This window comes from Phyllostomus hastatus, unplaced genomic scaffold (genome assembly GCF_019186645.2).
Source record: "Phyllostomus hastatus isolate PE091 unplaced genomic scaffold, TTU_PhHast_1.1 phas_scaffold_39, whole genome shotgun sequence".
Taxonomy (NCBI): domain Eukaryota; kingdom Metazoa; phylum Chordata; class Mammalia; order Chiroptera; family Phyllostomidae; genus Phyllostomus; species Phyllostomus hastatus.
Genome location: NW_025334028.1, coordinates 7,334,036 through 7,347,574, shown reverse-complemented (window position 1 = coordinate 7,347,574; position 13,539 = coordinate 7,334,036).

Sequence of the window (13,539 nt, the reverse complement as noted above, 5' to 3'; positions counted from 1 at the left end):
TTAGTCACCACATCTCCTGGGTCTCCGTCCACCTGGAATTTTTCTTTAGGCTTTATTTGTCACTTACAATACTGACACTTTTAAAAGAGTACTGGCCAGTTATATTGTAGCATGTCCCTTCCTTTGCATATTTGTTTGATACTTTCTCATTATTAGATTCCAATTATACAGTTTGGACAGGAATAACACAGAAGTGATATTGTGTCCTTCGTTGCATGATAATAAAGAGACACATAATGTCAATAGGTTCCATTACTGATAATATTAAGTTTGATCACTTGACTAAGATAGAGTCTGCCGTATTTACAGGCTATAAAGTTGCTACTTTTACCTTTGTAATGAATTAGTAGCCTGCGGGAAGATAATTTGAGATCACATAAATATCCTGTTTATGGATATTTTATTTCCATACTCATTTTAGCCTCCATCCATGAGTCTTGACTGCCACAACTAATACTGTGGAGTCTGCCAAACGGTGATCTTGTATTTCATCACTCCTACATTCACTAATGGGAATTCTACCATAAGAAAGCACTATCCCTTTCCCCTCATTTTTAAATTTTTAAAAGTTATATCAGCACGGATTCATGAATAATTATTTCAGTCTACAAGCTATAACCTAATATTAACATTATTTTGTTTCTCAACTTGTCTCACACTTGGCCACTGGGAGAGCTACCAGGTGGGCTCTAGGATCCTGTCTCTAATCATCTTTGAACCTTTCTTACTTGTTTGTCCCCACAAGGTGTTCCAGGCTTAGCATGTACTTTCCCTGCCCCAGCTCTGGAGCCAGCCATTTCTCCAATGAACTCTGGTTCTTTTGAATTGGAAAATAGTATTTACACATCAAGATTTGGGCATGAGGAATGTTCATTGATGCTGAGGTTGTTGCTTCTATGTCCTGTCAATGGAAAACACTAGGAAATATATTTATGTATATATACATGTACACCCATTTCCATTGGGCTGGCCAAAAAGTTTGTTTAGTTTTGTCCGTACAATGGCTCTAGTAGTGCTTAGTTGTCTTTAACTTTATTCGAAACAATTTTGTTAGATTGTATGGTGACAGCTTATATATCAGCATGCATTTAAAAAAATTTTAAAAACTCACCAAAATTGGTGAATTTTTGTGCAGCCATTTTAATATTGAAGAAGGAAGAAGATATGCAACATATTTGGTATGTGATGCTTTATTATTTCAAGAAAGGTAAAAACACAACTGAAATGCAAAAAAGCTTTGTGCAGTATATGGAGAAGGTACTATGACTGATGGAACATGTCAAAAGGAACTTTCAAAGTTTCTTGGTACTATTGACATTGTAGCCAAATAATTCTTTGCTGTGAGGCTGTCTTATGCATTGGAAGACATTTAGCAGCACCTCTGGCCTCTACCCACCGGAAGTCAATAGCAGGGAGATAGCCAACATACTGAAAATATCCAAATCAATGAAGTTATTGATGAAAATGAAAAATGTGTCATTTATTTACGGAAAAGCTAACGGACTTTTTGGCCAACCTTGTGTGTGTGTGTGTGTGTGTGTGTGTGTGTGTGTGTAAATAGCCATCGGTTCATATCTCTGATTCCAATCCACCAGCACAAGACTCATACTAACCTTCTTCCTTTTCTTATTCATAATTCCTTTCTCTGACAGTGAAAATTCTCAATTTCATTATTCACAATACATTCACTTGTTCAAGCCATATAAGGAATTTTCAGAATTGCTAATCCATATGCCTGTGAAAAACAATTTATTAACTAGAGTACAGTATTTGTTGATTCTTATTGTCCTTAGCTTTATATTATATAGTCAAAATACTGTTTTCCAAAGTTACTTAGGTTAATTTTTCTTTCCTACTCCCTTCAGTGTGGTTATAAAGTTAATTTTAATATAGTTAGGTCCATTTGTTACTGTTTATATTTTGTATCCCTTCACATTCTGGTTGATTTCATTTATTTACATGTTGACTTTATATGTGAAATAGTGTGGTTAAAAGAGTCAGAGCCATGCAAAAAGGTGCACTTAGAGAAGTGTCAACCCCATCCCTACCACTTCATCCCCACTCTTTCCACCCATTTGCTCTGAATGTAACAAATTTCATTTCTTTCTGGTTTATGCTTCCTATAATTCTCATTGCCCAATTAAACACACACTACATGTGTGTTTTCTTATATCCCTGCATTTCTTACATGAAAGATATCATATGATATTCTTTCATACTTTTCTTTTTTCACTTCACTTACATCATGGAAGTCATTCCATATCAGTTTATAGAGATTTTTCTCATTCTTTTTCTGATAGCTTCATAACACTTTGTTGTGTGGATGTACCATAGTTTTATTCAACCACTCTCCCATATATAAGCATTTGGATTCTTTACACTATTTTGCAAAAACAAACAATGCTGCTCTGAATAACTTCATGTATATATATTTTTGTATTGTTTGAGGTATATTTTTAGGGTAAATTTGTAGAAGTCACATTACTGGGTCAAATGATAACTGCATATATAGTTTTGTTTGGTATTCCAAAACTTCCCTCTGAATGGTTGTACCAGTTTGCATTCCCACCAGCAATATGTTAGAGTGCCTGCTTCTCCACCACCTTCCCAAAAGATTGTGTTGCATATTTTTTTTATTTTTGCCACTCTGACTACTGTTTAATTTGTACTTTTTTAATACTTAGTGGGTTTGAACATTTTTAATATATTTATGGGTCATTTTCTTTTTTAAGTATATTTTATTGATTATGCTATTACAGTTATATCAATTTTTCTTTTATCCCCCTCTTCCCTGCACCCCAATCCTACCTCCATTGCCCCCTTTAGTTCATGTCCATGGGTCACACATATAAGCTCTGTGGCTTCTTTATTTCCTATACTATTCTTACCCTCCCTCTGTCTATTTTGTACCTACAAATTATGCTTCTTATTCCCTGTAACTTTTTCCCCATTCTCCCCCTGCCCCCTCCCAACTGATAACCCTCCATGTGATCTCCATTTCTGTGATTCTGTTTGTGTTCCAGTTGTTTGCTTAGTTGGTTTCTGTTTTTGTTTTTAGGTTCAGTTGTTGATAGTTGTGAGTTTGTTGTCACTTTACTGTTCATAGTTTTGATCATCTTCTTGTTATTAGATAAGTCCCTTTAACATTTTATATATAATAAACGCTTGGTGATGGTGAACTCCTTCAACTTGACCTTATCTAGGAGGCACTTTATCTTCCCTTCCATTCTAAATGGTGGCTTTGCTGGAGAAAGTAATGTAGGATGTAGGTCCTTGCCTTTCATGACTTTGAATACTTCTTTCCAGCCCCTTCTTACCTGCAAGGTTTTTTTTTGGAGAAATCAGCTGATAGTCTAATGAGAACACCTTTGTAGATACCTGTTGAGAACCACCCTGCCTGGTTTCAGAAGCTGTAATCCCCCCAAGGCTAAGGCTGAGGGATCGACCTTCATGAACCATAAGCAATTAAGGAGACAAAGCTTATCTCCCTGGAAGGAGATGGCTTCTGCTCCTTTTACTTCATCCATAACTGGCCCCCAATGCTTGGTCAGTTAGTCAATGATGGGTAAGATTCCCCAAGGGAAGAATGACCTAAGACAGGCACAACCACATGGGAAGCCCCCAAGGAAGGACTTGGGGGGCTACAGTAAAAGGGGGTGATGGACCCTCGCCCCTTGGCTTTGACAAAGCCTAAGTCTTTATCCTGAGAGAAGTCTCCTAATCTCTTGGCTGCCTTACTTCCTCTGCCTGACAATGACAGAGGGTGGTGCAGCCCTGTGCTGGAAAGGGCGGGCTCCCTGGGTGATCAGGCCTAAGAAAGAATATGTAAAATCCTGTGAAAACTGCTTTGTTTAGAATGCTCTCAATTAAAAGATAAGGGTCCAAGAAAGAAGTGAGTTTGTTCCTCAAAGTTTTATAGCTCTTTAGCTATCTGACCCTGATTCAAAATAGGCCCTCAGAGTTCTTTGCTATCTATTGTTTGATCCTTACTGCCTGACAATGATTAATGAGCTTTACCTGTATTCTTGTGCAAAATGAACCTAATAAAAGCCCATTGAGGAAAAGGCTCTTGGCCCTTCTCCTTTGAGAGATTGGCCACTTTTCCTCCCCAGGAAGATCATGTCTTGGTAGACTTATTCTCATCCATGGTGACCGGAGGCCCCCCAACCCCCCACACAGATACTTCTCTCCTTTTCTCTTGGTGCTTTTAAAATTATCTCCTTATCTTTAATCTTAGATAATGTAATTATGGCTTGTCTTGGTGTGTTCCTCCTTTGGGTCCAACTTCTTTGGACCTCTCTAAGCTTCCTGGACTTCCTAGAAGTCCATTTCCTTTGCCAGATTGGGGAAGTTCTCCTTCATTATTTTGTTCAAATGAGTTTTCAATTTCTTGTTCTTCCTCTTCTCCTTCTGGAACCCCCATGATTTGGATGTTGGAATGTTCAAAGTTGTCCTGGGGGTTCCTAAGCCTCTCATTTTTTTGAATTCTTATTTCTTCATTCTGTTGTGGTTGAATGTTTATTTTTTCCATCTATTCCAAATTATTGATATGAGTCCTGGTTTCCTTCCCTTCACTCTGGGTTCCCTGTATATTTTTCTTTATTTCACTTTGCATATCTTCACTTCTCCCTCTATTTTGCAACTGTACTCAACCAATTCTGTGAGCATCCTAATTACCAGTGTTTTGAACTCTATATCTGATAGGTTGGCTATCTCCTTGTCACTTAGTTCTTTTTCTGGAGTTTCCATATGTGTTTTCATTTGGGGCATATTTCTTTATCTCAGTGTATCTGTTACATTGCAAGGCATAGAATCTTAGGTGTTTGCCAGGGTGGGGCAACCCTTCACTGTCACTGTTGCACTGTATGAGGGTGAGAGGTCAGACAGGGAACAATGCCACTTGCTTGGCTCTCACCCAGCTTTCAGTCACTTCCTCTGCTACCCACAAGCAAATTGGGCCCTTCTGTTGCTGATTCCCAGGTGGGTGGGTTTGTGTACATTCTAGGACCCTGTGGGTCTCTCCAATGAACTCTCCTGTGAGGCTAGGAGTTTCTCCCTCCACTGCAATCCCCGCATATTTTTACAGTAACAGGTTTTGAGGCTTTCTTTTCCTATGGTGGGATCCTGGATTGTGCAATTTGTCTCATTCCCCAGTTGTTCCCCACGGTTTATCTGCATGTGAATGTGGGACTGCCCACTCCACCAGCTGCCACCTTTCTGGCATGGTCTGTTGTCTTGTAGTGTATCCTCTCCACCCCAGCTGCCCATCTCCACCCCTCCTACTAGTCTAGATGAATGTTTCTTCTTTAACTCCTTGATTGTCAGACTTCTGCATGGTTCAATTATCTGGAAGTTCTGGTTGTTTTTTGTTTTTTAATTTGTTGTTGTCCTTCTTTTGGTTGTGTGGGAAAGCAAAGCATATGTACCTATGCTTCCATCTTGGCTAGAAGCTTATTTATGGGTAATTTCCATGTCTTCTTTCATAAATTTTCTGTTTCTGCCTTTCTATCATTTTCTCAACTTTGGTGCTTTTAAATGCATCTCATTTTAGAGGGTTTAAAAAAAACTTAATATCACATTTTGTACTCATTTTGTGTACTTATGATCATTTTACCAAAACTGAATAAAAAAAAATGTAGTGTTTACATGCTACACACACTAATGGGAGGGGAACTACCTAGAACTATTTTCTGATGATAATGATTTCAACAGCTACAAACATTTAAAAAAATATTTCAAGTCCTTTTCCTTCTTTCAAAAAAGATAATAAACTGATTTTATCCATATCCAAAATAACTGAGCATCCTTTTCATGAGGTTGTTTGCTGGGACGCAGAGGCAGGTTTAGGCATGTTTGAACCATTCCTGCAGGATGTACTTTCAGTTGCGCGAAGAAATATCCAAGATGATACTCTGCTTTTAAAACTGCCCCTGGTTTCACACACTGCTCTCTTGTTGAAGGAAACTGCCAGTCTAACCAGGTTTCACTAAACAATGAGATCTAGAAAGAAATAAGCGACTTCCGGCCAAGATAGAGGCATAGGTAGACACACTGTGCTTCCACACACAACCAAGATAGGGACAACAACAATTCAGAAATAGAATAACAACCAGAACTGACAGAAGATTGAACCGTATGGAAGTCCAAAATCCAAGGAGTTAAAATAGACACATTCATCCAGAACGGCAGGAGGGGCGGAGTCAGGCACTCAGGTGGAGAGGGGTCTCGGCACAAAGAGTGGTGGGACCGGGCGCAGAAGGCATACGGGGCATGCAGGACCTCAGTGGGTGGACCCTGGGTGCGAAGGTGGTGGCTGGCAGACCCTGGCCACAGGGTGGCAACCAGCAGATCCAGCAAGGCAGCGATTGTGCAGAGAGGCACTGTGAGCAACCCAGGGTCCCAAAGCCAGGAAATAGAGCCTTGGGGCACTGATTGAAAACACTTGTGGGGGTTGAGGTGCCGGGAGAGACTGCCAGCCTCACAGGAGAGTTCGTTGGAGAGACGCATGGGGTCCCAGAATGTGCACAAGCCCATCCACATGGTAATTAGCAGAAAGGCCCAGTTTTCTTGGAGGAAGAGGCAGAAGGGACTGAAATCCAACAGAGAGCTGAACAAATGCCATTGTTCCCTCTGACCCCGCCCCCATGTACAGTGTCACAGCCCAGCAACTGGGTTGTCCTGCCCTAGCCAACACCTAAGATTCCGCCCCTCATACGTAACAGGTGAGACAAGACAGAAAAAAAAAATGGCCCAAACAGAAGAACAGATCAAAGAGCCAGAGCAAATACAACTAAGGAACCAACAGGTAGCCAACCTAGCAGATGCACAGTTCAAAGCACTGGTGATCAGGATGCTCACAGAATTGGTTGAATTTGGTCACAAATTAGATGAAAAAATGAAGGCTACACTAAGTGAACTGAAGGAAAATGCACAGGGAACCAATAGTGATGGGAAGAAAACTGGGACTCATATCAATGGAGTGGACCAGAAGGAAGAAGGAAACAACCAAACAGAAAAGGATGAAGAAACAAGAATTCAAAAAAATGAGGAGTGGCTTAGGAACCTCCAGGACATCTTTAAACATTCCAACATCCGAATTATAGGGGTACCAGAAGGGGAAGAGGAAGAGCAACAAGTGGAAACATTATTTGAACAAATAATAAAGGAGAAGTTCCCCAATCTAGCAAAGGAAATAGACTTCCAGGAAGTTCAGGAAGCTCAGAGAGTCCCAAAGAAGTTGGACCCAAGAAGGAACATACCAAGGCACATCATAATTACATTAGCCAAGATTAAAATAAAGGAGAGAATCGTAAAAGCAGCAAGAGGAAAGGAGGCAGTTACCTACAAAGGAGTTCCCATCAGATTGTCAGCTGATTTCTCAAAAGAGACCTTGCAGGCAAGAAGGGGCTGGAAAGAAATATTCCAAGTCATGAAAGGCAAGGACCTACATCCAAGATTACTCTATCCAGCAAAGCTATCATTTAGAATGGAAGGGCAGATAAAGTGCTTCCCAGGTAAGTTCAAGTTAAAGTAGTTCATCATCACCAAGCCCTTATTACATGAAATGTTATAGGAACTTATCTAAGAAAAAGAAGATAAAAGACATGTATAGTAAAATGACAGCAAGCTCACAATTATTAACAACCACACCTAAAACAAAAACAAAAACAAACTAAGCAAACAACTAGAACAGGAACAGAGACACAGAATTGGATATCACATGGAGGGTTAGCAACAGAAGAGTGGGAGGAGGAGAGAGGGGAGGAAAAAGTACAGAGAATAAGTAGCATAAATGGTAGGTAGAAAATAGACAGGGGAAAGCAAGAATAGCATGGGAAATGTAGACACTAAAGAACTTATGTCACATGGAGATGAACTAAAGGCGGAAATATGGGTGGGAGTGGGTATACAGGATGGAGGGGAATGAAGGAGGGTTAGTGGGACAACTGGAATAGCATAATCAGTAAAATATATTTTTAAAAAATCAATAAAATTGCTTTTGACCTAAAAAAAAGAAATAAGCCTATTCAAGAAATAAAGAAGTGTAAAATAATAGGGAACAATAAGGGTAACTTGCTTGCTTTTGACCCTGCTCTCTCTATGAAGGAAATAATACTAAAAAAGTAAATAATATAATCACATAGCCTGCGTATCTGGAGATACTGTTTTTTATTTTAGTGTTTTTCTTTATTTTGTGCTTTTTAAAACACACCCTGAGCTCTGAAGTGGGAGTGTTTTACATCTCAATGACTAGCACACTGTAAGGGAATCAAGCATGTTATGAGTATTTAATTCAGCACGACAATGAAAATTATGTTTTGCGAGCCTAACTTTGTGCTTGGCACTCAAGGAATAAATATGAAAAGAGGGTTCCAGTCATCAAGAGTACAACAAACCAATGACAATGTGACACTGTAATAAGTGCCAGGATGGAGTAGAGCTCTACAGCTGAGGGGCACAGGGAGGAACAGGGAATATGAAGTGAGCCAGAGAAGGATTTGCAATTCAGTCTACTTAAGCTCATGAGCCTCCATTTCCCTATTAAGTCTTAAAGATAATCTCTACTTTGCAGGGGTGTTGCAAGATAAAGTGGACAATGTGAGTTTAGTACAGTGTCTGATATCAAGTAGACTCTCAATGAATATTAGTTGATATTATTGCCAAGAAATGTATGTGCACATCATCAAAAGAAATATCCTTGCTACATGATGCCCATGTTCCCTTATATTTATCTGATTCTTTTTTTTTTAAATAAAGATTTTATTTATTTATTTTTAGAGAGAGGGAAAGAGAGAGAGAAAAAGAGAGCGAAACATCAATGTATGGTTGCCTCTCCCACACCCCACACTGGGGACTTGGCCCACAACCCACGCATGTGCCCTGACTGGGAATTGAACTGGCAACCCTTTGGTTCACAGTCTGGCACTCAATCCACTGAGACACACCAGCCAGGGCTATTTAGCTGATTCTTTATCATTCATTAAACTCATTCCCAGACTTTATCTTATTTAATTCTCTCAATAAACAGCAGGTGACAAAGTCAGAAACCATTTATATTTTACAGATTAGTAAGTGGAAATTTAAATGACTGGTTAGACTTGGCCAGTATGGCTCAGTTGGTTGAAGCATCATCCCCTAATGGAAAGATTGTGGGTTTCGTTCCCAGATAGAGTACATACCTGTATTGCCAGTTTTATCACTGGTCGGATGCGCTGGAAAGGCAACCGAGGCTTCTCTCTCACATCAATGCTTCTCTCTCTCCCTTCAATGAAAAGAAAACGTCCTCAAGTGGAGATAAAAAACAAAATAAAGAAATGACTGGCTAAATGACCAGGCTATTAAATGACTACTCTAAAGATCACACAATTCAAGAAACCAGGATTTGAACAAAGATAGTCTCACTCCAAATATAATCCATATTCCATGGCCCCACACTGCTTCTCATGATGGAGAGAAATTAAGACTAACCCAACAAAATGTACTTCATAATAAACTTTGCAGGAACATACTGTTAGGGCTTGCCCCTAATACCTGTCAAAGGTCTGTCAAGCTAGCACTGACATTGGGGTACAGGCTCCAGGTAAGTTGAAGTGAAGGACCAGTGTGGATGCATGAAGATTGTAGAGGACTGCTGTGACATTGTGATCTGCAATAAGAAACTGCAACCTGTATATTTGGTCTTCACCCCTGTTTATGGCACAAAGCTGTTAAATTCTGTTATTTCTTAAGTGATAAGAGTAATAAAGGTCTTAACAAGCCTCTCTCAACCACAGAGGAGTTTATCTTAATGAAGTGATGTTTGGAAAGTGCTTGAGGATGGAGGCTAGTTGCCAGGGAAACAACCTTGTGATGAGAGGACTGGAACTTTCAGCTCTACCTCCCAGACCTCCAGGAAAGGGAGATGGGGCTAGAGACTGAGTTCACTCTCCAATGGCCAATGATTTCATCAATCATGCCTATATAATGAAGCTTCTATGAAAACCCAAAGGACGAGGTTCAGAGAGCTTTGGGGTTGAGGTGCCAGGAGGGTGGCACATTTCAAACTCTACAGGTTCTTAATATTGCCCTAGGTATCCCTTGATCTGGTTGCTCATTTGCATCCTTTAATATCCTTTGCAATATCTCACTTCCTTTCTTAAATGAATAACTGTATAAGTTAAAAATAACCTTTGGAAGATATGTAAGAATTTTTCATTTATATAGCAAATAATGTATCAAACAGCTAGTACTATGCAGGACACATTTAGGTGCTGTGAGGGACAAAAATAAGCTGGTCCTCATGTCCTTAGAGGCTTCATACTCAAAAAGAAGGGATTTGACAAGCAAGCACTTAAAATGCAAAGTTTGACTAATTTCTTTATCCAAAGTACTATTCTATGTTCAGAGGGAGAAAAGATAATATTCTGTGAGATGGACAAGTGAAAGTTTCTTGAAAAAAGTGATTCTTGATTCCAATGAGGAAGTGACTAACAGGGTCACAATAGAAAATACATGGCACGCAAATTGTGATGACACAAGAATTTAATGAAGACCACTTATAAAGGTATGGGTGAGAGGTGTAGGGAAATGACAAGGAATGGGGAGTAATCTGAGCCAGCAACAGCTACTGAACTGTTACTACCCCTAGGCCTCCAAGAGGAGAGAAGGGAGAAGTTCCCTGAATCCCAAAGGAGAGAGCTCTGTGAAGAAGGCTGCTCTGAGAGGAACAGTAACCTCTCAAAAGAGGGTCATGAGCAGCCTGAAGCAACCCCCTCAGGACTGAGTCAAGGGAATAAATTACCCAGACCTCACTCTCTGATGTCCTTCTGGACTTCCCATTGGGTGAACCCACCAGGAGGGCAGAGGTACAAAAGTATTGCTGTAGTCAACAGGTCAGCAGCCCAGGGCCCAGAGCAGGGCCCACAACAGTGGAAATGGATCCGATGGAGCAAACGGAAGATCTCTGACACAAAATGTGATTTTATTTACTAGAAATAGATGTTGCTTATAATAGCAACACATTAGTGAAACTATATAAGCAAAAAAGATATCTTTATGAACTTAGGTCCAACTTGGTAGGAACAAAATATACCAATAGGAAAATAATGAGAAATGAAAGATTTTTAGAAATGAGTTGGGGCTTTGGCAGGCAATGTCATGAATATTAGGCCAATTATTTGCTGTTTTATTTGCTAAGAAATGGGGAGTTATTTTAGGCTTTAATTAAGGGAGTTACATAACACAGACTAGACAGGATGAGATCAGAAGTAAAGATGTGAAATCAGACCATTTTCAACACTGTGTGTTCAAATAAATACAGGAGATAATTTAAATAAAATATCTACCCACACGGACAGGGTGGGGCAAAAGTAGGTTTATAATTGTTCACATGGAAAATAATATAATAATAAATAATAATGCAAGAATATACCGTGTTTCATGTGCTCATAACTGTAAATCTACTTTTGCCCTACCCTATACACAGTAATGAATCCTAACACCTGAACTTTTATGTTTTTAGCCTTAGAGAAATAATGTCACCAAATCTCTGAATTGATGTGAAGTCAAATATCTTGGTGGTCCTAATTTCTGCTCATCAACTTGAACCCTACAGTGTTTACAGACAATAAAACTTTAGATATACAAATATCTGATAAGGGAGACTCAAGAGACAAAAAACAAAGAATAATATGATTTGCATTAAAAACATATTGAGACAGAGATATAGGAACCAATCAAAAAAGCTACCAATAGGCAAATTAACATTAAGGCACATTCTACAAAATACCAGTCCTCCTCAAAACTGTGAAGTCATCAAAACAAGGTAAGTCCCAGAAACAAAGTTTAGAGGAGCAAGAAAATATAATGCCTAAATATAATGTGCTATCCTGGATGGGATTCTGGAACAGAAAAATGACATTAGGTCAAATCAGAGAAATCTAAATGAAGTATGGATCAATTAATAATAACATGGATTCATTATTTGTCACAAACTGACCATAGTAAAATGTCAACCTATAGAGAAACTGGTACAGGGTATGTGGGAAATTTCTGCTATCTGTGCAACTCTTCTGTGAATCTGAAGTGATTCTAAAGTTAAAAGTTTATTAAAAATAAAAAAGTATATTGAGAAAATTTAAATCTATTTTTTTGTGTGTGTCTCTTATAAGTGAAGAGCTCTTATCAAAGCAACTAAAATCTGCAGACACTTCTTCAGCTTGGGTCCATCTCCACTTTATGCAACTGAAATATGATTAATTTCAACCAATATGTTTAATTACAACCAATGGAGTAAAAAATGGAATTTTGATTTATTTTAAATGAATTTTGTCCCTTAGTTTTGCTAAATGGTCCAGCTTAGTTTCTTCTTGCTTTCAGATTATTAAATTTTCTAGTTTATGAATTTTATATTACATCTTAAATATAAACCAAAAAGATTTCACTAATGCAATTCTTTATGCCTCTTTGCTCTCAATAAAATGTGTCTGTCATTAATTTCAACAGTCAATATCATCATTTTGTTCTCATAGTTTGGTTTATTAATTGGAGATTTTGGTCCACAACAACCCAGCTATCTTTCACCTAAGAACTTTAAAACAGAGGAGAAAAGACTGCAAATAACTATTTTAAGATACTTATGGCGCCTTTAGCCAACTTTTTTTTCCTTTTTCATATTATCTGTAAGATTATTAATGCTGACAAAGCAACAATGTACTATTCTCTGCTTCTCAGTGCATATCTGATGGGTTCCTTGTTATGTTGTGCATTTTCTTTCTCTTTTTAATATGAAGTATCAGAGCAAGTACTACAAATTCAATCATTAAATTCAGTATGACTCAATTTTCATTAAATATTGGTAAATGTGTGAAGCAATTTTTTTACACATTTCTTATCCCATTTGATCCATCTGCAACAGTTTGCCCTGATAGAAAGGCCACTTCCTAATTTCCTTTAGTTCTCTTACACTTCTGAGTCTTTATCATTTGTTGGGGGAGAAGGAGGAAAAATTATCTACTGTATAAGTATATTGTAAAATTTTATTGAGATATAATGTAAAAACACCTGGAATTTAATAAGTATTCAACAAATTGCAGTGCTTTGCCCCTTCCACTACTTACCTTATAGATGTAGGTGCTTTGCAAGATGTAGGTAGGTTCTGTCCTAAGTCCACTCCTTTCACACCTGTTCTTGGCATCATCTACTGCCATGGCTTCCATGGCCTCCTATATTCAAGGACTGTATTTCCAGTTTCTCCCTTACCATTAATCTTCAAAACATCTCTTTAGCTGCCCACTGAATAAGTCCATCTGGATATCCCCTGGGCCTTTAATCAGATACTAATTTCTGTCAGACTTCACTTAATAAACCCCAATGGATGATCTATTTTGTTTGTGACTAAAATAATGCCCGACACCTAGTAGATAAGTACTCAAATCATGTGTTGAATGAATTAACTTGTCCTCGCCTCTTTGTCTTCACTGCCATGGATGTAATCCAAACCCTCATTATCTTTGAACTGGTTTCTCTGCCTCTAGGCATCCAGCTCCCATTACTGTCCCT